Raw genomic sequence first — 26,695 nt, 5'->3', positions numbered from 1 at the left:
CTTACAGAAACCCAATGATTATCAAAATAATTATAGTCTCCTTTTGTGGTTCTGTTGTCAGGGATAAGCATTTGTTGGCTTAAGTAAAAATCCCTTACCTTGAAAAGGAGATTATTTTAAAATTTCTCATCAGGCAGGCCCTATCCAAGAAATACAAATGTGTGCAATTCACACACAATTGTCAAATTCAAGCTCATTTGTAATAAACTAAGGAGACTATGGTTCTAAAAAACAAATGGTTCTGGTGGCAATAGAAATGAAAAATAACCCTAGCTGATAGATAACTAGTAGTTGCTGCTGGACTTATTTCTGCTCAACAGCCCACGTGCAGGGTTTGAAATTTTATAAATATATTATCTTAAAGGCAGAAGTGACTAATAACCTTAGGAGGGGAGAGCTAATAGAATGAAGAAAGAAATGGGGGAAAATAAAAAGTCCAAGGGCTGAGATGTGTCCATTCAATGACATAGTTTCTTAGAAAAGGTGAGAGAGCTTGAACTAATTTAATTGTCACCAGGAAGTACATAAATTTACCTTGTTCACTTAAAAAAGCGAGAACTGTATTTTATAAGACACAGATTACTGAATTTATAATATGAATATATTTAAACACATGAATGTTTTAAATATAGGATAAAAACAGTCCTTGGTACAAATCCTATTTATTCAAAAGGCTGACTATGCATATATAAATGTTATGAAAGAAATAACTTTACATTCTTTATTAATCAACTGACATTTTGGCATTTTAGAGTGAACCACAAAAAAAAAAGTCAACAGCAAATGTGAAGAATTTTAGAATACATATATCTCAGAAATGATTACCTTTTATTTATAAATAAATATATACTCTAGAATATATTCACTATGAATTATTTTCCATTTGGAAATAATTGCCTATAAGTGATATAAAGAAAAGGAAAATTATAGGCAAACACACAACTTGTAAAACTATTTTATTGATTGTGGTTCCATATATATTTATGCTGGAGTTTATGGGAAGTGTTTTGAAATTCATGTAGAGCACTGAAAAAAAAATTATACGGCAAATGATTCAAACTGAGGTCAACCAAGTTATAAATCAAAATATAAATGTAGTTCACAGTACATTTATTTCCAACATAGTTCATAAAATAACCTGTTTATTTCCTGAAACAAAGCATATATATTTTAAAATTTATTTTAGCCAGAATTACCATCTTTTGAAGAAGCCAGAAGTAGTACAATCATATCACTCCTCTGTGCAAAAACTTTGATTGCTCATCATTGTTTATTGAGTTGAATAAATAATTTTCAGCTTATGGGCAGCTCAATTTCCAGTCTTCTCCACAGTGTAGATGACTCAATCTACTTTTCCTATTCCAGTAATTCATGACTTATAACTTAATAGTCACTTCTTTCTGAAGTGAACAGAATAATTTTAAACACTTTCCTAATCATATTGACATTGTTTCAAGTTCTTAGAAGATATTTCCTGTGTTTCTTCTGGATTAGTTGCTGCAGATTCAAATGCCTAACAAGGGAACATAAGTAAGTTCAGTGGATCTGGAGGAGACCAGGCCAATGAATGCAAACACATCCTGTCTATGGGTCAGCCTTTACACAATTTTGGTTGTTGACATTGCAGTAATGGTGTCTTTGGTTGCCAGCTCTACCAATTCTTTAAGAGGAGCCTGAAATTACTCTTATGTGAAATTTCCCACTTTCAAATGTGAGCATGATTCGAATTAAAAGAAAAATGCTGCAAACTCCCAGAGAAAATAAAAAGTTTCCAGGCTGAATATGGCCTGTGGACTGCTACTTGTAAACTCTGTAACAAACACTAAACCAACTAAATCCCCCAACCCCCAATTCCATTTTATGCCCCAGTTTCCTTGCATGACAGTTCACAAGCCAAGACAACTGCTTCCCCTCTTTTCCCATCACTTCATGGTGAAATTTCCCTTGATCCTCTTCTTTATGAAACCTCTCTTCTCTATCTTCCGATCTCCTTTTTCTCTGAATCTGTGTAATAATAAACCTTTCTACACCAAATTCTGTCTCGAATCTTCTGTGTTTTATTCTTACTGCTAACAGTATAAACTTCCTGAAGGCAGACATTGTTTTACTGTGCTTGACACTTAGGAGACATTCAGTAAATGCTTGTAGAATTAAACTGAATTGGATATGGAGGATATAATTTAGAGATGCCCCATCAGCAATATTTTTCATGGAGACTTTCATTTGAATATCTCCTGCAAATGAAAAACTGCAGAAGTAGGCAAACTTTTTTGTAAAGAACTAGATACTAGTTCTTTCAGTGTAGAGTTAATATTTCCAATGCTGAAGTCTAGTGAAAAAAAAAATCAGTTAAATCATGTTTCCTTAACAGATGGTGCATCTGTGTTTCCTAATGCAATATCCTGACTGTGTATAGTTGTCATAATTAAGTAATAGCTGCCTGCACAATCTTTGGTAACAAGAACCTTTCCTATATGTGAACTTCAATTATGTTCCAATCCTGATCGATAACTGCTCCTGCATTTGATTCAGTATGGACCATTTCTGGGTGCATTTCCTTCTTTGCACGCCACCCCAAAAATTGATGAAGTTCTTTTTGGTTTCAGATGGGGAAACAGGCAGTTTAGAATGAACTGGGCCTGTGTGGTTAATTCCTGAAATGACCTGGGATGCAAGACACAGGATTTTCTGGCTTCGTGGTTATTCCCAGCTTGGCGTAATGCTAGTGTCATGGGGGACTCAACAGAACTTGAGGAGTGTTGATGAATTGTCTTTCATGCTCTTGAGCACTAACTACACTCATCCATAGAGCATTATTTAGAAACTGTTATGATTCATACTTTTTCCTGTTTGATCTGTATAGAGTGCATTGTTTATGAGACAGTTGGGTATGTGGTAGAAAGATCCTTGAAACTGAAATCAAGAGATCAGCTGTTTGATCTTGAAAAGCAAGGAAGTTACCTGAGCACCCTGAGACTACTTTTCTCACGTGTAAGATAAAAAAATATGATATGCCTGCCTCTTAGAGTAATCCTTATTTCCAGACTAAATGAAAATATGTGAAAACCCTTTGTGAGCATGCTTTCCAAGTGTTCCATTTTTGTTTATTTAAAGAATTCAAGCACTTGTTCCTTTAGTGGTAGATATTTAATTTCTTGGGAACCCTTCTGAGTCAGCAAACAATGGCTGGATCAAATCAGACCAAACCCACTGGTTTTATGTATTGTCTATGGCTGCTTCGCTCAACTGTGGCAGTGCTGAGTACTTACAAAAGAAACCGTAGGTCCCACAAAGTGAAAAATATTTAGTATCTAGTTCTTTACAAAAAAGTTTGCCTACTTCTGCAGTTTTTCATTTGCAGGAGATATTCAAACATTTGGCTTCAGATCTGAACTTGAAGAGCACCCCAACTAGACCTTCTCAGATTTACTGTTTATTTTTCCTGTGGTCACAGGGCAGGAATGAAAACACCTGTGGGATTTGGGACCAGAACAATAATTACTTCTCAGTCTTATCTCCTGCAGCCAGAAGAAAACATCTGCTTTTTTAATTCTGCAGAGAAGGGCAGAATTAAAACTCTCTAGGGACTTGGGCTATATCTCTGGCACAGAGAAGGAAGGGTAGAGGCAGGCAAGAACATTTCTAGTTTAACTGAATGCAAAATTAACGCAAATCAAATTAGCTGAAGGTGAAGCCTTGGCTGTAAAGTTTAAACCTAAATAGATCTCATTGCTGTTTCTGAACCAATGGATAGTTATTGGCAAAAATCCCACTAATTCTTTGATTTGTTTAATAAAAGTGATTTAAAAAAAATCAAATGGATCACTGGGCAGGAATTTGACCAGAAACACCTTCCAAGTGATAATTAGCTAGCCAATTTTTTCCCGAGTTTTATGTTACCATAAATATTCATGACACAGTCCCCATCAAATTGTAAGTTCTTCAGGAAACACTGTTATCAGTTTAAGAACATGAATCAGACTGATAAAGCTAATTGGTTAGGGTTCTTTTTTCTCCTTCATTTTAAATAAAGCTGTCGAAGGTTCCCAGGGTAATGAAGAGCTTTGTTGTTATGACAACTGCTTATTCCTTTCCCTTTGAAGAAGCCTGTGATGTGATAGGCAACACATCAGGAATAATTAAAACAAATGATAAGCGAGACACATCCGCTTAGAGGAATAAACCAGCACAAATTTAAACCATTTTACTGGCTTTTAGGTCCTCTTTTCATGGCAGGAAGTTCACATCATCTGTGCTGGTCATTTGTGCCAATTTCCACCATTTCTTGATCCGATAAATGCATCATTCTGAGAGGATGTAGGTACATACTGAGATCTTTTTCATCCGGTGCTTCTCACTGTCTGACCCACTCTTCTGCAGATGGTCTGAAACAGAGAACTGATGGTTTATCAGGGCAATGAAGCGCACTCTAAAATGATTCCAAAAGCTCACATGGTTTACTTACTCTGATTTCTTCAATCAAAAGGGAATTTGTGCTGTGACCTTTGTGCTCACTCCCTAGAACCATAACACAGTATTCACTTGTTGCTTTGTGGTAGGCCTTTCACATTCCCTTTCTGCCTTAACCTCTACAACAATTCAGGAAACTTGTTGATATTGTTTCACAGAGGAGGAATATAATCCCAGAAAATCTAAGGGACCTATTCAAGGTACTATGGCTGAAAACAGGCAAGAATTCAAACTCAAGTGTTTTTTTTTTAAACTCTAATTGGTCTTTATATAATTCTATAGCTGAAGGAGACAATTGGTTTGAATAATTAAAATGAAACAGATAATTCTCTACTCAGGTATACGGTTTTTGTTAATCCAGTTCCTCATTTCTTTGCTAAACACAGCCTATCTAGCCTAATGCATTTTTCCCCAACTCCAGGACATGAATTGTTGGGAGTAAAAAGAATTTTATAAATAAAACACAAAATCTTTTATTTAAAAAGATAGACAACAAAGTAGGATTTAAAATATTTGGGTTCCTTCACACATAGTAAGGGTAAGTATTGTCATATACATATATATACATACATGTAAATATTTTTGTATACATGCTTGTGTATACATGGTGCTAAGTCATGGTCTGAAATATTTGAAAGCCACCTCTCTAATACTATCATCTTTCCCCTGCTAAGTCTCTAATTCCACTTCACTTCTCTTTCTTTGCCTTTTTTGATTCTGATAGACATGAAATGCAGTGGGAAATATTTGTCTTTAATAAATAGTATCTGCAAAAGCAGACTTGGCTACTTCTCTCTGAAATAATACTAAGAAGTATGCTGTCCCTTTTACATGAAATTCAAGATTCTATTTTGTCATCATGAGGGTCAGGGAGACAAGACCTCAGTGAAAATGACGCTGCAGCCATCTGAGTCCAACCGCATGCACACTGACTGGCAAATGTGGCTTTTATTCCACATTTTCTGTGAATATCTGTAGTTTTACTAAATGGGGTTAACTGCTGCTCTTCTTGAAAATAGCCCCAAAGAATTGGGGTGGGAAATTATATGGAAGGAAGGAATATGAGAGTATATTGGATAGCTGGGTATACTTCTATGTAGTCTTCTTGCCCAAAATATTTAACCTGAATTCACTGAGGCTGTAGACCTAATCATAGAGGAAATACAGGGACTGGAGGCACATGTTAAATGACACCATAGAGAAACAGACGAGTCCAGAGTGTGGGATACTGTAGAAGACAGATTGGTCCGGATTTTTCAAAAAGGTAGTGTCATGGGGGAAAAAAAAAGAAGCAGGGATTAGATGGTATATTAAAAGAGACCAAAGAGATAATTAACAACCAACTGTAATAAGTGAGACCTGATTGAATATTGCTTAGAAAAAGAGTATATGAAAATCATTTTTGGCAAAATTGAGGAAAATTATATATGAATTGGATGGTAGATATTATGGAATTATTGTTCATTTTCTTCAGTGTGATAATATTATGGTTATGTAGTTGAATGGCTTTATTCTTAGGACATACATGGTGAAGCATTTAAAAATGAGGTGTCATGTCCCTATCTGTAATTTAGTTTCTAATCTATCTATCTATCATCTATCTATCTATCTATCTATCTATCTATCTATCTATCTATCTATCATCTATCTATCTATCTATCATCTATCTATCTATCATCTATCTATAATCTATAAAAAGGGAGAAATATATATTGAGAAGGGTGGCCAAATATTTGTGACTAGTAAATCTAGGTTAATGATATATGAGTATTTTTTTATACAATATTACAACTTTTCTGTATTCTTAGGACATACATGAATACAGTTTAAAAGTTTTCAAAGAAAAAGTTGAGGGAAGAAACAAAACATATGGTATAATTTTCCATTTATATAAAGTTTAAAAATAGAAAAAAATAATCTATGGTGTCATGATTAGATGTCATTAGATGTCAGGATATCCATGACTTCAGGAAAGTCCTACAAGGATTATGATTGGGAGGGGACACAAGTGGACTGAGGTCTAGGAATGTACTCATTCTTAACTTAAGGAGTGCTTAGATGGATGTGTTCCCATTGAGATAGATCACTAGGATGCATACTTATTATTTGTGCATGTTTTCTATATATCTTGTGCTTAAAAAAGTTAAAAGAGAGTAGAGAAGTGATATTTTAGAGTAGTTTGTTTCTGCTAGGGCCCAGTGATTGATTTTTTCAACATGAGGAAATGCTGGACTTACCAAAGACCATGTCTGAGTTTTGGCAAGGCTTTCAGATATCTCTTGAGTTTGGGAAAATAGGGGCTTAAGCTAATCTGCATAGTTTCTGTGTGTAGCTAATTAAAAAATATTTTGCTGTTAAAATTGCTTATTTATATGTAAAATAAATTATAGTAATTAAAAAATGATTATTGCTTCAGATGTTGAACTTGAAAGCCCTGCTATACAATGTATGATTATCATACTCCTTTAGGCTTATTATTATACAGTTGTGTTATAGCTATTTCTGTAAGACTTTTATAATAGGATCCAAAATAATATCCTTTTTTTTATCATGAAAATTTGGGTTTGTCTCCCAAAGGTAATAGTACCGCCAGGTGGAATAGAATCTGTTTTATGGGCAAAAATGGATTTCTCTCAATTGGTATCTCTCTAAGCCTTTTACTTTGGGTTAGAAAGAGAATGACTAATTCTCCTCACTTTCAACTACTCACCTGTCATTATGGATGGTTGCAGGTCTACTGGATGGTGATTTGGAAGGCTTTCATTTACTGAAACACTTGCTGCTCATGGAGGCTGCTAGGTATGTGTTTAACTTTTTGAGAAATTGTTAAACTGTTTTATATAGTGGTTGTTCCACTGTACATTTTATCCAGTAGGACATGAGAGTTCTAGTTGCTTCACATCATTAGTATTTTTAATTTTAGAGAATTTTTAAAAAGATTTTATTTATGTATTTGAGAGAGAGAGAGAGACAGAGAGAGACAGAGATAGCTAGAGAGCACAAGTAGTAAGAAGTGGGAGAAACAGACTGCCCCCTGAGCGGGGAGCCTGACATGGGACTCCATCCCAGAACCCTGGGATCATGACCTGAGCCCAAGGCAGACATTTAACCAACTGAGCCACCTAGACATCCGATTTTAATAGGTGTTTGATAGTATTTCATTGTGGTTTTAATTTACATTTCTCTAACTACTAATGATGTTTAAAATCTATTCAATACATTTTTATTATTTTTATGTTGTATACTAATTATCCTTCAGGGGGAGTTAAATAATAAGAAAAAAGTTTATTTTTCATAGTTTCTAATGCATTATTTCTGCTTGTGATTTAAAAAAATATTTTGCCTTCGCTATGAAAGAGTTTTTTATTGGATATAAAATCCGAGGTTGATAGTTTTATTCTTCCAGTACTTTAAAGATGCTGCTCCACTATCTTCTCTGTTGTCTTGTTTCCAGTGAGAAGTCAATTATCCTCCTCATCTTTGTTCTTCTGTATATAATGTGACTTTTTGCTCCCTAACCAATTTTTCTGTTTACTACTGGTTTTAAGCATCCTAATTATGATGTTCCTTGGTGTAGTTTTCTTCATGTGTTTTATTGTGCTTGGGACTTGTTGAGCTTCTAGGATTCATGGGTTTATAGTTTTCATCAAATTTAGAAAAAATTTGATCATTATACTTTTAAATATTTTATCTGTCCACTCTCTTTTATGGATACCAATTATATGTATATTAAGCCACTTGAAGATGTTCCACAACTCCCAGAAGATCTTCTCATTTTTCCCCCCAATGTTTTTCTTTCTGTATTTCTTTTTGGATGGTTTCTAATTCTATGTCTGAAAATTCAATATTTTTATCTGCAGTATCTAATCTGTTACTGTTCCCATAAGAGGCATTTTTCATTTCAGATATTATAGTTTCATTCCTAGAAGCTTGATTTGCACCTTTTATATATTTTCACGTCTCTACTTAACATGTTCAATCTTTCCTTTAACTTAGTAAACATATCAAATGGTTACAATAACTGTTGCAGTGTCCTTGTCTGCTAATCCCACCACCTGTTCGATTTCTGGGTGGAATTCTATTATGGCATAGAATTCTTTTATACTCCAGGGAGACCCACCATAGATCTCCACAGTGCTGCTCACAGCCCCTTTTACCCTGTGAATTTGAGCTGCCATGGCTTACCTAGACTTCTGACTCTGTTTTCTCAAGAACACCTCTGGGATCTACTTGGGTTCTTCTTATTGTGCTACAGCCTGGAAACTCTCCTCAGTTAGGAAGCTGGGGCATTCATAATGTTCACCTCGTTTCTTTCTTGTCTCTCAGTGATTGTTGTCCTTAATTTTCTGATGTTCAATTTCTGAAAACCACTCCTTTGATATATTTTGTCTTTTTTTTAGGTTGTTTTGGTCCAGAGGGATAATGGTTGCTGTTCTTCATCTTGACTGGAAGTGGATGTCTCTTTGTCATTCTTGACCACCTGTTGGAATTTCACTATGACTACCACTACTACAACACCAACAAGAAACACCAAAAGAAAAAAAAATAGCCCTAGCAGAGAATTGAATAATGGTGAAGAACATAAATTTCTTACACACAATTGTTACTTAATAAATATTAAACAGGTAAATAAGTGAAGTATTGTACTTGGAAAAGATAACTTCTGTGGAGAAGTAAAAAGGAGGAGAAGAAGCAGAATTGTGTTTGCCTTCTTAACACATCTTATTCATGAGGATAACAGAAATAAGCCTTCAGTTGTGCCATTTGTCAGATATTACTGGTTCAGAAAGCAACAATGGCAGGTGTAGATGCCAGGGAAATGAAGCATTACTATTTAACAGAATGGGCACACTTCAATTTTTTCATGGTAATGTCTTCATAGGAATAAAAGAAAATATTATTTTAGCAGATACGAAAAAAAGTGGACTGAGATTGATAGTGTCTGCAGTGCAAAATATCTTTGGATTGAGATGTGCAGTTTATGAAATAATGTCATAACTCTTCAAAGACCAGTCTCTTGCTGCCCTGATCCCACCCTGAAATTTCTTCCTTTCTCACCAATGAAACGATGTATTGCATGAATGTGGGGATGTTTGGTAGAGCCCAGTGTGTCAATGTAAAACATCATTTTAGCTGTGTGTAATGAGGAATCCTGCAGCCTGAAAAAATGGGAGACTGCTGTGCCAACCAGCATTACTGTGAGCACATTATTTTCCACATAGAGCTGAGGACCACTGCTAGTTTGAAAAAAAAAAAAAAAAAACAGACTAAGCCAACTTGGTATTATATAATTCTTGAAACACAACTGCCCTGCACTTTTCTTTTAAATCCACTTAAAGGCTGGAAAGATTTAAGAAGGGATTGTAATGACTTAATATAAGAACTGTGCATAGAATTAGCATGTCTGAAAGTTTTTTTTCCTCCTTTAAACTGTTGAATAAAGGAAGATAGTTTTTGAGATTGAGATATGTGGCTTATTGACATAAAAACCATGTACCACAAGGACCATTTTAGACAATAGTATTATGGCTTTGTTTTTATCCCTTAGGGAGGGACTTCCTCTCCACTGACTTCCACAACACACACCGTGTCAGCAAGTTGGCAACTGAGGAGAAGAGCTAAGGCTGTGGCTTCTATATAGTGCATGACAAATGCTGGAATCTACCCTAACATATTTTTCAAATCAAAATAATTCTATATCATGTAAAAATTCTGTCTGCTATACACATGCAACATGACATGGTTGCAAACATCCTCTGATGAATCCCAAATTTTCATCTACTTCTCATTCATTTGCCTTTGTTAAATTGTGCTATCCCCTGACCTCTCAACATGCAAATATTCCTGGGAGAGATATGATGCATCTCACAGTAAAAGTTTTTATCAGATCATTTTGTTCCTCTTTCATAGAAAAGACTGGTCGATATGAAAGGCCTGAATGCCTTGGGAGAGGAAGGAATAATAGAAGAGATGCAGGAAAGGAAAACAGGATCCAAAGACTTATCTCCTGCTTCAGCATTTTAGTAAGGGGCAGTAATGATTTGTTTATTTATTCAATTCAACAAACATTTATTGAGTGTAAACAATTTATTATTTTTTACCTTCCTTCATACCAAAAAGGAACTTTGGTGTGAAGGATTAGTGACACAATCCCAGTTCTCCATGGAGACATGACACAGACCTAAAAGCTACGGAATAACAAGTTATATATATATATATATATATATATATATATATATATATATGTAAAAAAAAGATTGATCATAGTTCAAAGTATAAAGTGCTATATAAATTAGTTTATCATAGGTTATGCTAAGTCCAGTTCAAAAGAAAGGAGAACTCTAGGAAAAAACTGTAGGATTTAGTGAGGATGGATGTCTCCAAGATTTCTAGTTTGGGCAAGTAAGAGTCATCATAACTGAGATACAAAAGGCAGGCAAAGCTTCACATCTAGGGGGAAAGATAATGAGTTCAAGTTTGGAACCATCAAGTTTGAAGGCAACATCCAGTTGGTGGTTGGATAGCCTGGAGCTAAAGAGGGACATTTCTAAACTAGAGGTAGAGATTTTGGAGTTATAGTCTCTAGGTGGTAGTTTAACATTTTGTTGGATGAGATTGACCAGGAAGATCAAATATACTGAAAAGAAGTTCAAGGAAGGTATAAAAATTTTAATGGGCAACATAGGCAGTGCAGAAAAAATGGGATTGGGAAGTGGGGCACAGAAAGGCAGGAAAGAAACCAAGGGACAGTGATGTGACAGAAACCAAGAGAGGAGAACATTTTGTGATAGGTGGGAGGGAATTGTCAGTGGTGTCAAATGCTTTGGGGTTAGTGCAGTCAATCTAGAAATTGGAACCTGGAGAACGATTCAAACAGATTCAGGAAATCAGATTTCAGTGAATTGAAGAGTGAATGTCAGGCAGAGAAGTGTAAATGCTAAATGCAGTCTTTGAAGGCAAGTTATCTGTGACTCTTTTAAGCCCCTCCAAAATGTGGTCTCTGGCCAAAAAAAAATCACACTTTGTCACTAAGGAAATTATCAGAGATATGCACAAAAGTGTATAGATATGTACTAATCACAGCATTATTTATAATGATAAAAAATTGGAAATACCTTTGATGTTCAATTATAAGGCACCAGTTAAGTAATTCATGATCTAGTCATATGATGAAAACAAATTCCTCCCTTAGGGGCACCTGGGTGGCTCAGTGGTTGAGCATCTGCCTTCGGCTCGATTGTGATCCTGGGGTCCTGGGATTGAGTCTCATATCAGGCTTCCTGCAGGGAGCCTGCTTCTCCCTCTGCCCATGTTTCTGCTTCTCTCTTTCTGTGTCTTTCATTAATAAATAAATAAAACCTTTAAAAAAATTCCTCCTCTAAAGTTATACTAAAAAAAATGTACAGACATAAAAACCACTTATGTAGTGTGTTTTCTAAGATGTCTGCATTGAGACAGCATTCATTCTTTTTAATTTTGGGGAAAGTCATTAAAAATGCTATCTACGCCCAAACTAAACCTGACTATGGAGGCAGGGCAGAGATAAGGCAGTTGGTGGAGGGGGATCAGTCAAGGAATGCTTTGTTTTCTTCATCGTCTCCTCTCTCCTCTCTTCTCCTTCTTATTCTTTAATTGGAGACACTAAAACATGCTTATTTGCTAAGAGCAAGGAGACAGTAGAGAAAGGCTTAGCATTATGAGGATTGGGCATGGGATAGGAACAGATTAGTGAGGAAGCAAGACTCATCTGAAGTTGGGAGAAAATTAGATCCAGTGAAGAGATGAAGATTGTGATGTTAAGCAAGAATGAAGGGGGGGAGGAGATAAGAGGTTGGAATATAAATAAGCATGTAGGTGAAGAACAGGTGAAAGTCTGAGAAATGTTCATTCAAGGAGTTTTGCTTTTTCTGTGAAAGAAATAGCCAGATCATCCATCTGCAGAAGGTAAATGGGGCATGGCAGGACTGAAGACTCAGAAAGGTTGAAGTTTAGGAATAAGCCCATTTGTAGGGGATGGGAAATGACACAGCAGTCTTATGAATGAAAACTTACAGAGCATGCCTTGTTTCCTTTCATATCAATTCTATGAGAAGACAATAAAAGGGGAGTAGAGTGTTAGTTTGTTAATGATAGGAGTTTCCTTGCATAAATGCATGAGTGAAGAAGGTCCTGCCTCTTTAGCTCATCACCATCATTAGCATGTGTTTATTAAATTCTTATGATCAAGGCACTGAAGAGATTGCAAGAGCAATGAGATATGGTGCCCATCCTTATGGAACTTACATCTGGTTGGGGAGATGAATCACAACCACTTGAAAAGTTAACTACATTACAAGGTAATTTTGCCGTAAGTGATGAAAGTGGCATAAGGAATCAGAGAAATGATTGATCACTTACAACTGGAGTAGTCAAGGAAGATTTCATATTATTCTTACATTGCCTTTGTGTATTTATTTATTTCTCCTTTCCAATAGAGTAGGCACTGCCATATTCATCTTCAGCTTCATCACATTTCTTGGTACATGACAAGCACTCAATAACCATTGCTGAATGAATGGACTCATGAATAAGCGAATAAACAAGTCAAGTAAGATTTGAATGGGCGGAGGGGTAGAAATTCATTTCAGTGGGGTTATGGTAACATATAAAAATGTACAAGGAGAAAAGAAGAAGGGAAAAAAGAAAATAGCATTTACTGAATAATTATATGCCAGGCACTGTTATAAATGCCTTCACCTATGATAGAGGCTCATTTCACTGTCAAGATGATGTTGTAAAATAGATATAAATATCCCCACTTTGGAGGATGAAGAAGTTTCAGAGACATTAGGTGACTTGCTCATGTAGTGAATAAATGTCGGCTCTGGGACTGGAACCTCTGAACAGGCTGGTTCTGGGGCAATGGAGAGGTGGGTTTTTATATACTCCCTTGCAAAGATGTGGCTCTCTCCTGTTTGACTACAGCATATTGTTTCTTTATTATTAAATTTCTGTGACCACTAGTTTTGTTTCAGTTCAGCGTGTTATAGATGGCCTGAGTTCCTACTGCCTGAGTTGTCATGGCAAAGGGAAGTCTTCAGTATGGCAAAGAGGTTCTAAGTGACTTGGTCCCGGTTTGTCTCCCCTGATAACTCATTCTCTGCAACTATCCCTCGTCACCAATACGAATATGAATGCTCCTGGCTTCCTCACTCACCCTTCTCCACTTTCCCTCATGCTGTTCTCTATGTCCTGAAATGCTCTTCCTCATCTGGGTACTTATTCATCTTTCAAAATTTAACTCCATGGCCACTTCCTCTTTTTCTAACTTACAAATAATATTGGTTTGCATGAATTGACACTTTTGTCTTTATGAGTTTTCATCATATTCTCTTGTCTTTTCCCACAAAGAGCTATATTAAGGGATTCTTATCTTCTCTCTCCTCCCCTAAAGAGCCCCCTGACCAAAGTGCAGTTGGATATTTCTATAGCTACAGTTGGCCTCTGTACTGTAATATCATGAAACACAAGGAAATTTTGTGCATTTGTCCCTAAGGCTATGACTCTGAAATTTTGTATCCTCTGTAACTATGAAATATCCTCCTCTAATTCCATGGGATAAAGAAAAAAGAATGGAAGTTAGGCATACATGTGTTGATTTGTTCAGAGCCCATACACTTGTTCAGTGTTCTCACATTCTGGAATTCCTGTACTGCTCTATGTACATCCGTTCCTGCCCCTATTATATTTCTATCCATTTTGAGATGTATCTACTGAGCTGCTCAAGAGAAGTAGAGAGGAAAAAAAAAAAAGAAGTAGAGAAGATGCTTCTCTAAGCTCTGCCCAGAGGTGGCAGCCAGTATGCAACTGTGCAGGCCTCCTCCAGAGAGCTTTTGAATTTCAGAGGCTGGAAATGAAATGCTGGTGCCCTGAGATAGTCTCTTTCTCAGGAACAGCATGAAACAACACCCTTGTCTAGCTCTAGGGATTAATTAACACTGCTCTAAAATAAATTCCATAGAAGAATTTTGCTTCTCTGCAAAAGAAAGACATTTTTACATCTAGACTAATTTGCTCTTAGATGTGACTAAGGATGATCTCCTTACATAGTCATCTTCTGGAAACAGCTGATGACTTTAAATCTAAAAAGCACCCTTACTACCACTATGACTAGGTCTTGCCCATAAGGATGCAGAGGGTATAGGAAGTGTGATCTTTGCCATAGGCTGTGCCTAGAGTTAAGTGTTCCAGGTGGTGATGGTAATGGAGATTGGGGTTGACATACAGTTTAACCTAACTCGAGAGATAGCCCTGTTGGTACTCACTGGACAGAAAACCAGGAAGGGATAGAGGATTGTTCCAGGAAATCTTAGGAGAGTCTTTGCTGATCCTCTTCTCTAGAGTCAAATGGCAACTAGAAGAGTGGAGCAGCCATGAGGCACCCACAATGCACCACGAAGCCCACCAAGATTCCCAGCTTCTCTGCTCCTCCTCCAGATCTTCTATCTCTCCCTCATTAGTGCTGAGCAATTCCCCAAGGGGTGCTACTCTGCAGCTCTCCTGCCATTGTGCTCTCATAAAGTGGTATCACAGAACAATTGTAGGCTACCTCCCACACTTCATTAAGTTTTACAAAGTCTGATAAAATGTTTGCTTCTTATCAAAGAGAACAAATGTTGTCTTCCAACAGATATACAGGCCAAATAAGGATGTGCACCTAAGGATGCCATGACTAGAGGAGGGAAGGACAGGAGGTAGGCACACTAGGAGACCAGTATCATAAAGGATCAAAATTACATCTTCAAGTGTTCATTAATACAGTTACTAAGATTCCTAAAATCTCTGTATATTAATAATAACTAAAAGCCATAGATAATTTAAATAAATATCTAACCTTTTGGTTGAAGGTTCCAGTTCTGTGTTTCTTTCTGATTTTAGTGAAATTTGAGGCATCCTGGAAACCCTTTTTCTATATAAAATATATTCCCTAAATTATGAGTAGGAGGGGCAGAGGGAGAGGGACAGAGACTCTCAAGAGATTCTGCACTGAGCACAGAGCCCAATGCAAGGCTCGTTCTCATGACTCTGATATCATGACCTGAGCTGAAACCAAGAGTCAGGCACTTAACACACTGCACCACCCAGGTGCCCCAACACAATAACATTTAGCACTTATTGAGTCTCTTCTATTAATTGTGGCTCAAAGGACCACATTTATGCTGGAAGCAAAAAAGTAAATAGAATGTAGTCCCTACTCTGAGGGAGCTTCTAAGAGAATGGAGGATGCCAACATGTAAGTTAATCATGGCAAAAGAGCCAGAGAATGTTTCAAGTATGTGGGAAATTGAAAAGCAGTGATTGTTCATGCCTGAAGGTGTTGAGAAAACCTACTCAGATAAAGTGACATTTCAGTGTGAGAACCTTGAAAGATAGATAAATAGAAGTTCACCAGGTGGTGAATAACTTGGCAGAGGGATTCCAGAGTCACCATGAAAGAGCAATGGTCATGAATACTTGTTTTGGTTGCATGTGGAGGGTCTGGTGGAGTGGAGTGAGAGATGAGCTGGAATAGCAAGTTTGAGTCAGAATGCATATTCTTATTTTGTCCTTTTACCTCTGGGGGAAATGTTAGTAGACATTCAAGCAGGGGAAGGACACTGTCATGTGTTTGTTTAGAGTAACATCTCTGTTGGCAGTGTTGTGAGTAGGGAGAGACAGGAGGTAGGAAGGTATACTAGGAGCTGGAAGGTTGTGGGCATAAAAGATCAGAGATAAGGCAGAACAGTGGGGAAGAAGGGATGAATCTAATTGATTCCATTGGGTAAAGTAGTAAGATTTGGTAACCACTCAGTGTAAGGTAGTGCTAAAGAAAAGAAGGGTTGAAGTCACTTTGAGATTTGGGTTAAATGACTGGATAATTATGATGACAACTATGAGAATAACGTGCATAGCTTTGAATGTGTTGAGTCTGAAGTGCATACACATGTCCAGGTGGAAACACCTAGAAACAATCGGAAGAAGAATGTGTGTGGAGGATAAATGTTTGCAAAGGTGAAGACTGGAGAAAAAACAAACACATGGTAATTAAACTGAGTGTGGTGGTAAAAATTCCTCAGGGGCACATAGTAGGGATGAAGGGGAGGAAAGTGCTTTAAAATTTCAAATTTAGTGAACATTTGAGAGGAGGACAGCCAATGATTTGGAGTCAGAGAGGTAAGAGAACTAGCAGAAAGGGTTGTGGAAATGCTAAGGGAGGAAAAGTTTGAAGAGGAAGAGTTTGATGAACAACCACCTAGGTCATAAAAAAAAGGAGAAATGTTATACCCCATGATTGTATTCATTGTCATTCTCCAGGAACACAAAACTACTAGGATATATATAAATGTATTTAAAAGTTAAGTAAAAACATTTATATATAAATAAGTATAAAGAGATTTATTATATGAAATTGGCTGATGTAGCTCTCAAGGCTGGGAAGTACTAAGATCTGTAGCTATCAAGCTGGAGACCCAGGTGTGCTGGTCCAGTCGGAGTCTGAAGGCAGGAGAAGATGGATGTCCCAGTTCAAGAGAGGCAGAGAAAGAGAATTCTTTCTTACTCAGGTTTTTTGTTCTGTGCAGGACTTCAGTGGATTGGATGAGGCCCAGCCACAGGGGAGGACAGTCTCCTTTACTCTCAGTCTACCAGTTCAAATGCTAATCTCATCCAGAAACAACCTCACAGACGTACTGAGAATGATGTTTAACCAAATATCTGGGCATCCCATGTCCCAGGCAAGCCAATACATAGGATTTACTATCACAGCAGTGAAAAATCACTAGTGACCAGCAAACTTACCAAGAGGAATTCTAGTTGAGCGGTTCTGGTGATATCCAAATATCAAAAGATTGAGAAATAAACGGGGAAGTGAATAAATGGACAAAGTAGGTGAAGACTTCTCATTCAAGATAGTTGACTGAACAAAGAAGAAAAGAGATAAAGCAATAAATCCAAGAGGAGCACAAGTTGAGGAAGGAGGTTTTTTTTTTTTTTAAGGTGAAGGAAATTTGAGTGTGTTTAATATTTATTGGCTGAGACAGGCACTTGTGAAGAGCAAATGATTGAAATGACACATGAAAAGAAGAAATAATTGATAGGGCAGGATATTGAGGGAGGCCTTAAAGAATGAGGTTTATATGCAAATAGTTAGAAAATAAAGCAACCTAATTGTAATAATAATTATAATAATAACACAAAGTAAGAAATACGTTCCATTGCTTAAATACTAGATTTAGCTTTTAAACATTCAGAGATGTGAAAGATCTATGGAGAATTATATCCCAAAACATGTTCCATGCATTTATACAAGAAAATGAATGATACCAAGTGATTGCAAACATAGGTGGTGTGATTTGCTTCCAAATGTCCCAGAGTGTGAAGCTTGATCATTATAAAGGTGTCAGGAACACTATCTTGAATTGCTATCTAAAGCCCCTGCCTCATTCATCTGGCTACAATCTCAAAGAGATAACAAGTCGAAGAAGCTACTTAGCTCAGAGAAGAAATGTCACAGAAAAATCTTGAAGTGTTATAGATTCTTCAGGAATGACACAATTATCTTCTGTAGCATTCAACCCCAGAATGGAAGTGAAATGGGAGATTACTCTGAACCTATGCAGAATGTCATCATTATGCAGGATTGAACCACACCGAATGATAGTAAGCTTTAGCCAATAGGGGACTCTGTTCTATTTCCAAGGCTTGGCACCTAGAAAGCATTTAAAAAATATTGGTCGAATGAGTGAATGAGAATGTTGTGATCTTAGAAATGCAAGTCTTCACATAAATTGAATTTCAACACACAAAGGAAATTCTTTAAAGGCCAAATTCCTAGGCATCTTTGGAACTTTGAAGCAGAACTCTTCAAAACATAAGACCAGGGCACCTGGGTGGCTCAGTTGCTTAAGCATCTGCATTTCAGCTCAGGTCATGATCCTGGAGTCTCAGAATCAAGCCAGATGTTGTCAGGCTCCTGGCTAAGCAGGAAGTCGGCTTCTCCCTCTGTCCCTCCTCCTGCTCCTTGTCTCTCTCGCTCACTCTCTCTCTCACATAAATAAAATCTTTAAAAAACAAAAACAAAAACATAAGACCAAAAGGTACTGGAGGGGCAAGGTGAGATGCAAGCTTGTAGAAACAGTGTCCCTGACACATGACTTGCAGTGAGGAGGTTGAATTGTTCTCTCTCTGGTGGATGCTCCACCAAGCTGTCCAGCTCCCCTTAAGACTGAGGCACTCCTGTCCTATCACGCGGGCATATTGGTGGCTGACAGCTCTTAGCTGAGGGACCCTCAGGGAATTACCCTCAAGGGAGGAGAGAGCCATTTAGCCTCAGGCCCTGCCACTTCCCCAGGAGCAGCGCACATTCAGGGTCAGTGGCAGGGTCAGTGGTGGTGGTAATAGAGCCCATGCCCCTCGCCTCAAGATGAAACAGCTTTGAGTGGCCATCCCGGCTCCAGGCCTTTCCCTAGGATTGTCTGAGGTCTGTGTTTTGCCTTATCACAGTCCCATTCTTGGCTCTACCCAATTCTTCCGCTCCCTCCCAGCTGTTGGTCTCCACAAGCAACGTCCTACAAACCTCATGCATGCGCAGTTCTCCGCCAGAGTTGGCCTGCTCTGGAGCCTGACAGGAGACATTCTGTGCCACTTATTGTTTCTAGATAGACAAGTGGGTACTTTTTCAAGAGCTAAAACATTTCAGGGAGAATTGAGCTAAGGGCCTTGGTTCTAGTTCAGTGCTAGACTCCCATGAATTACAAAAAAATGTAAAATGGTAACCAGAGAATCTGGGAGGGCTGAGTTGGCTTGCATGGGCCAGAACGAGTGTCTTTGTCCTCTTACACAGAGAGGGTCGATTCCTCACTATTGTAGCTACACATCCATGCTTTTTGGCACCAAAACATCCTTCACTAGGGTTTTCATTTTCTTATCCCGATTCTTCCAAAGGTTATTCCCCTTTTATTTCTGTTGCTTTGGGTACTTAATTTTTCCATTCTTAGGAAAGCTCTAATTCTGAGCAGATATTGCAACTTCTCTTTCTGACCCAGGAGAAAACCAAAGATGAAATTTTTAATTTCCTGTCTTTGCTAGAGTCTGTTCCGAAGACTAGAGCCAAATCTAGGTATTTCCTGAGACTCTTAGAACTTCTTCATCTTGAATCTCTCTTTTCTATTGCTTAGTTGCTTATTATAATGTTAGGACATTTAAAGATGTTTTCCATTTAATTTTAAGTATTGGTAACATTTATTTAGCACTTATCACTTGTTTATGTGACATTTCTATTTAAAATAAAGCACAGATACAGACAGTCATACAAAAACGCATAGATTAGTGAACTATGTGTTTATTGTAACCCCTACTCAGGATTAGGAATAGGACTTTTCCAGTTATGCCAGAAACCACTCCCTAGATCCTAATCCAATCTCAGCATTCCTCCTCCCCAAACTAGCCGCCATCCTGAGTCTATAATAATACACTTCTATTATTAGAAGCCATTAATAATGGCTTCTTTGTATGACTTCATAGTTTTCTAGAAAAGTAATGCACCCTTAAACTGTACGTTAATTAGGTTGCTGTATTTTAAAAATTTAAGTCTTTTAAATCTCTCTTGAGGCAGTTGGATAGCTCAGTCAGTTAAGTGTGGGACTGTTGGTTTCAGCTCAGGTCATGATCTCAGGGTCATGAGATTGAGCCCTGCATGTGGCTCCATGCTCAGCACGGAGTCTGCTTGAGATTCCCTCTCTCTTTCTCTCTCTCTCTCTCTCCTTCTGCTTCTCTCCTCCACCCCCATGCTTTCTCTCTCTTGCTCACTTGCTGTCTCTCTCTCTAAAATAAATAACTCTCAAAAAAAGTTAATCTCTCTTAATGTGCAGTTCTCCTTCCATCGCTTTCTTTTTCTCACAAATTCTTTTTTGAACAACCTGAGGTATCAGAGCTGTAGTTTCTCACGGTCTAGATTTTTCACTTTGACACTTTATTATCTTTTCTCTATTCCCTACAAATTGTCAGCTGGATCCAGACATTTGGCCAGACTTGCGTTTGTTTCCTTCTGCAAAAAAAAGAAATTTCAGTCCCCATTACGTCCACTCAAATGTCTTTATGGAAGCTCAAATTGCCCTGTATTTGGCTAGTAGGAGCCTCTACATGTTGGCTTCTGAATCCTTTTAATCCACTTTTTGATAGCTTCTTTGCTATAACAAGGTTTCCGGGCTCATCTTGTATATTTCCAGCCCCAAATAGTTACTGCTCTAGAAGCATCTGGATGTTTTGGGGAGGTGAGGTTTGGGATGGGGTTGGGTGGCGGTGATGATAGTACTTCAAAACCACAATCTGCTGGGAATGGTGATTATTTCCAGGTCTCTTCAGTGGACAGTGTTACTTTATGAGTTCCTATCAATAGGCCTAATTGAGATTCAGGAACACAGGGTTTTTTACTTAAAAAGTAATACAGAAGTTCTTTACTTCTGTATTATATCTCTATTTCTTTTCTTCCATAGCAAAAATCTTAGCTCTTAAGGACACAGGGGATGACAGAATCAGGATACTGTGCTGTTGTTCATTTACTCAGTTCCAATATTATATTCACAAATACTGGCAATATGATCACTGAAACTAAATGCTTTTTGCATATACTTTCCTCATCTCACATTAATTTTTATAGCTTATTACATCTGGATTAGTCCAGATAATAATTACATATAGACATTAGTCCTATACCTTCTCCTTTTAATGCTTATTTGATCTTAGTTCTATAACTAAATGTTTTATATATTTAGTCCTTACCATCAGCCCTTGTGTCTATTTCTTTGTCGTGATTTTTATTCTCATTTATGGTATTTTCTGAAGCTCATTTACAGTATATTCATCAGGAAGGGCTCATGGGAATAATATTCCTTGAGTTCTTACATGTTGATAACAGTTTGTTTATGCTCTTCATATCTGAAAGTCAGTTTGGCTGGATAAAAAATCCTTTTTAAAATATTTCCTTTAGACATTCCTTGAGTACGTTAATTAGGTTGCTGTATATTTTTTCCTATCATAAAACGTTGTTGTAAAGTATGGTGATAGCTTAATTTTTTTCCCTTATGAATCACTTGCCTTTCCCCCAGATGCTCAAATATTTTTTTTTCTTTTTAAAACCGTATGAATTTATTAGAATATGCCTTGACATTGGTCATTCTGAGTTGATGGTCTCTGGTGGCTGGTGTGTCTTCCAATAGATATTTTCAATTCTTTTTTAATTTTAGGAAATTTTTTCTCGAACTATTTTTTTTTTTCGAACTATTATTATAGCACTTATTCTCTTCCTTGCTTTGGTTTTCTTCCACGGGGATTTCTGTATTATGGAATTTGAATCTTCTTTGGCTATCTTTTCTTTGTCATGTTCTTTTAAAATCTTTTTATCTCTTTATTTCTTTTTGATTTTTAAAATCTTTGTCCTTACCACTTTCTATTTTCTGGAGGCATATTTTATGTTTATTTGCTTTTGTGTTCGTTCTATTATAGTCTTCATTTCTGAAATGTCTTTTCATTTATTTATAATTCTTTCCTATGCTCTGTCACTTCATTTCTGAGTTTTTCTAATTCTGATTTATATTGTTCTTTTACATCTTGTATCATTTCTTAATGTTTTAGCTCATTTTGAAATAGGTTACAGTTTTGATCTGTCCCTGTCTTTCTGATATGCTTTTATTATCTGTAGTGATGTGATTCTCCTCTTTATTCTCTTTTATCTTACAATAACTTTGCATAGGACTTGACTTCGATACTTTTTCTGCTGCTCATTTTTATGTTAAATCAGATTCCTGAAATTTTAGAGACCTGGTTCAGGGTAGCTTTTCTAACTTTACAGAGTTTCCTCTTCTGTTGTTTTCCAGGACTTCTGTTTCTGAAATTTTATTTTTATTTTTTTTAAGATTTTATTCTTTTATTCATGAGAGACACAGAGAGAGAAATGAGGCAGAGACACAGGCAGAGGGGAGCCTGATGTGGGACTGGATCCTCAGACTCTGGTATCACGTCCTGAGCCAAAGGCAGATGCTCAACTGCTGAGCCACCCAGGCGTCCCTCTTTCTGAAATTTTAAAGGCCTGGTTCAGAGTGGCTTTTCTAACTCAGAAAGTTCCCTCTTTCATTGTTTTCCAAGACTTCCATGGCTTTTCTAAAGCTTCTGTTCTCCTCCTCCACTTTTATTTGTATTTTTTCTTTCCTTTGTCTCTATTGGGCCTATTCTGTTCAATTTTTTTTTTTATTCTGTTCAATTTTGACTACATTCCAGCAATTTCCCCTTAGTGCATGGCCCTTTCCTGAAAAGGAGCCTTTTCCTGAAAGAAAGTTTAGAAGGACTAGATTCCTCCAGGGCCTCCAGTCCTCACAGAGAGGGATCTTTGTATTCACCCATTACTGGATTAGCTAAAACCCTTTTGGATTCAGTGACTGTTGTCAAATGGGCACACGGTGATGGTGCTTTGTCTTTACTTCTCTCTATTTTCTTCTGCACAGACCCTGATACCATGCTTGCTGGTGTTGTGGCTGTGGTAGTTTATCCTCACCAGCTGGTATTCTGAAGTTTGTAAAGAAATCTAATCATCTAGTTTCATTGTAAATGTTGACCATACATTTTGGTTTGCTATTTAATTGATTTATCTGTTTTAATGTAGATCTAAAAGAAAAATATACCGTGTCCATCATTCTCTTCTCCCAAGCACTATTTGTCAAGCACCCTACATATACTGTCTCATTCAATTTTCAGGCTGTCCCCATGGGGTAGGAATAATTATTATTCTTATTTCACATACAAGGAAACTCAGGTTCAAGGAGTCAAATGGTTTTTTAAGATCACTTGACCAGTAAGTGATAGTGCTAGAATTGGGACCTATGTCTGCTTGATCCCTAAGTCTGCTAAACTTTATGTATAAAATATATTAAAACCAGTCTTCAGGGCAGCGAGTGACTCAGCAGTTTAGCGCCACCTTCAGCCCAGGGTGTGATCCTGGAGACCCAGGATGGAGTCCTATGTCAGGCTCCCTGCATGGAGCCTGCTTCTCCCTCTGCCTGTGTCTCTGCCTCTCTCTCTCTCTGTGTCTCTCATGAATAAATAAATAAATAATCTTAAAAAAATAAAATAAAATAAAACCGGTCTTCAAAATTTAAAATGTACATTTCCATGGAATGTTTTCCTAATCAAATGGTTGCAATTAATGGTTAAGAGAATATTAGAAAATGTGCATCTTTAATAAGAATTGGATGATTTTTTTTCTTTTGTGCACACTCCCAAATTTCTCTGAGTATGTTATGTCCAAATTGAAGATCCCAATACACCTTATCTTAAAAATTAAAATGAGCATAGTTGAAAGGTTCTGTGGCTAGTCTCAAAAGTTTATTTAACCCATGATTTACCTGAAATACAGTACAAATATGTGTATGCATGTATATACAAATATATAAATATGTATACATACACACACTTGATTAAAGAAGCAAATCATGCATCTGCAATAGTAAGTTTTAGCATCATTGTTTAGATGCATAAGGATTAAAGAAATAGGATCTGTGTTCAGATAAACTTCAGTTTGACTTCTTTATTTTTATCTTCATTTACCTTGGTCAAATTTTTCAGCTCATTCAAAACTCAGTTTCCTTATTTGTAAAATGGGGATCATTTCCTATGGTTGTCCTCAATGTAAAACGACAACGCAAGTGAAGCGAAACACTTAAGTCAGTGCCCAGAAAGAATAAGCACTCACTAAATATGCATAGTTGTTAAACACAAGAAAAACAATAAATAAATTAGGCCAATCAGGGGAAGTAGATGGAGGATTATAGCTATCCTGAAAATAAATTTTATATAATATAAAGCATTTACAAATAGATGGCTTTTTGGTTTGTTTTAGAGGGGAGGATTTTTAGAAAATTTATCAAAGATCAATGCATGCCTTTAAAATTTTTTCTCACAACTGGGAAAAACAATTTCAGGAAGTAGCCTTAGAGTAGATAGTCCAGTGTGGACACATACGGTTCACACATAACATAAAAAGTATGTACAATCGAGATATTTGGTGTGTAGGGGCCAAAGGCAGGTTGCCCCAAAATGGGCCATTTGGGCATGAACATTATTTTGAGTTGAAAGTAGTCAAAACCCAGTGTGTGCAGGAAAAGCTCTCTTTCTGGTCCTTGCCTACCTTTCTATTGAAAAGGAGAGCCTGTACCAGGAAGAGAGCTATTAACAGAAACCTTTACCTAAGAAACTTACTTATCTACACAGTAGGGCAGCCTTTGTTTTTCTAAAAGCCTCCTTTCACATTTTTGCTAATGAGCTTTCTCTCCTTTGTATCCTTAGGCCTTACTCCTCTCTTTAGCTCATATAAGCTTCATATTGCCTCATTGTCTTTAGAATAGCCATGTCTGGGTGGATTCCTGTATGTAAGCCCATTAAAGTTGACTTTTCCCTGACAATATGTGTCATGTTAACTTGATTCTAATTCCCGCTGGAAGGACCTTAAAGAGAAAAAAAATTTTTTTCCTTCTCAACAGGTGTCACTTGGAAGTTGACTTCCTGTAGTGTGTTGTGGGACCAAATTGGAAATTGCCCCATTGGGCAAAACTTTGTCAGGCCTCCCCAGGACATGATATGGAAGGTCATTTGTAACACTGATAATTTAAACAAATTGGACTGAAGTGGTAACTTGAAGTATGCATTGGTGAGACTTGTTAGAATATTTACCTGCAATGAGTTTAACTGGATATAAAAGTGTGGTTCTTTTTGGATAATGTAATACACCTTACCTTCCCCCACTGGGTTTGTTATTTCATGATGTTTGCTAGAGAGATAATAGAAGGTTTTAATTTTATTGAGCAAAAATATGTGATTTGAAATGTATACGTGTAATGGCTCCTCTAATTTCTGACTATAATATCATCTATTCAATGATAATACACCTGTTAACATACAGAAGCCAACACAGAGGTCGTCTCCTGTGTCCAGAACCTGGGGTAGATAAAGTTTGGGTATGGTGCTTGTATTGCAAAAGAAATCACCTGGTACCTCAGGAGATGTTTCGAGTTGAGGTGCATTCCTGCTAATTAGTGATTGTGCTTGTGTGCCTGCCTTCCCAGGCTGAGCTCCTCTCCCCATTTCTCTCCTCAAAACCACCTGGGAAGTCCAGTAGTACTTGCTGACAATAAGCATGGGTAAGAGTGAATGAACAGTTGCCTCCAGTACATTCTTTTTATTTTTTTTTAATTTTTATTTATTTATGATAGTCACACAGAGAGAGAGAGAGAGGCAGAGACATAGGCAGAGGGAGAAGCAGGCTCCATGCACCGGGAGCCCGATGTGGGATTCAATCCCGGGTCTCCAGGATCGCACCCTGGGCCAAAGGCAGGCGCCAAACCGCTGTGCCACCCAGGGATTCCCCTCCAGTACATTCTATGAAAGAAAATCATAATGGAAAAGAATCTGTTAGCTAATGTTAACTGTAAAAAACTTCCTGCTACAAATGTTAGTTGTGAGACATACATAACAGATGATATTCAGCTCCAAGAATCTAGAAGATTCTTTTTGTGTTCCCAGTTCCTAGAAAAGATGCATTTCTTAGCAACTGTTTTTTTTTCTTTTTTTTTAAAGATTTTTATTTATTTGAGAGAAAGAGAGCGAGCATGAGAAGGGGAGAGATAGGCAGAGAGAGAAGGAGAAGTGAGCTGCCTGCTGAGCAAGGAACCCGATGCCCGGCTTGATCCCAGGACCCCAGGACCATAGCCTGAACTGAAGGCAGACACTTAATCTGCTGAACCAGCCAGGCACCCCTGTTTTTCTTTTTTTTTCTTTTTAAGACTTTATTTATTTATTCATGAGAGATACACAAAGAGAGAGAGGCAGAGACATAGGCAGAGGGAGAAGCCGGCTCCATGCAGGGATCCCGAAGTGAGACTCGATCCAGGAACTCCAGGATCACACCCTGAGCCAAAGGGAGATGCTCAACCATTGAGCCATGCAGGTATCCTTGTTTTTATTTTCTGATAGGTATTTTGTGAACTCTGAAACAAATGGCAGGGAGGAGGACTCCTTTGCCCTTCAAAGTCCTTCCAGCTGGACTTAGAATCAAATTGTCATGAGCAGACTAACAGGAAAAAAGTAAAATTTAATAGGTGTACCTATGGGAAATCCACACAGAAGTAGAAATTCCAAAGACAATGAGGGCACATGAAGCTTA

The 26,695-nt window shown here is 37.3% G+C and overlaps 1 long non-coding RNA gene across 1 annotated transcript; it reads right to left on the bottom strand.

Annotated features, from left to right (window-relative positions):
* Positions 1-4,170: 4,170 nt before the first annotated feature.
* On the bottom strand, positions 4,171-14,992 carry LOC112665447 (uncharacterized). Its single transcript, XR_003140373.2, has 2 exons — positions 14,775-14,992; positions 4,171-4,385 (listed from the first exon to the last, which is right to left on the bottom strand). It is a non-coding gene; the product is annotated as an uncharacterized LOC112665447 (long non-coding RNA).
* Positions 14,993-26,695: the final 11,703 nt, after the last annotated feature.

This window comes from Canis lupus, chromosome 27 (genome assembly GCF_003254725.2).
Source record: "Canis lupus dingo isolate Sandy chromosome 27, ASM325472v2, whole genome shotgun sequence".
NCBI lineage: Eukaryota > Metazoa > Chordata > Mammalia > Carnivora > Canidae > Canis > Canis lupus.
The sequence above is the reverse complement of the archived record's forward strand: the minus strand, read 5'-3'. Positions and strand labels throughout refer to the sequence as shown.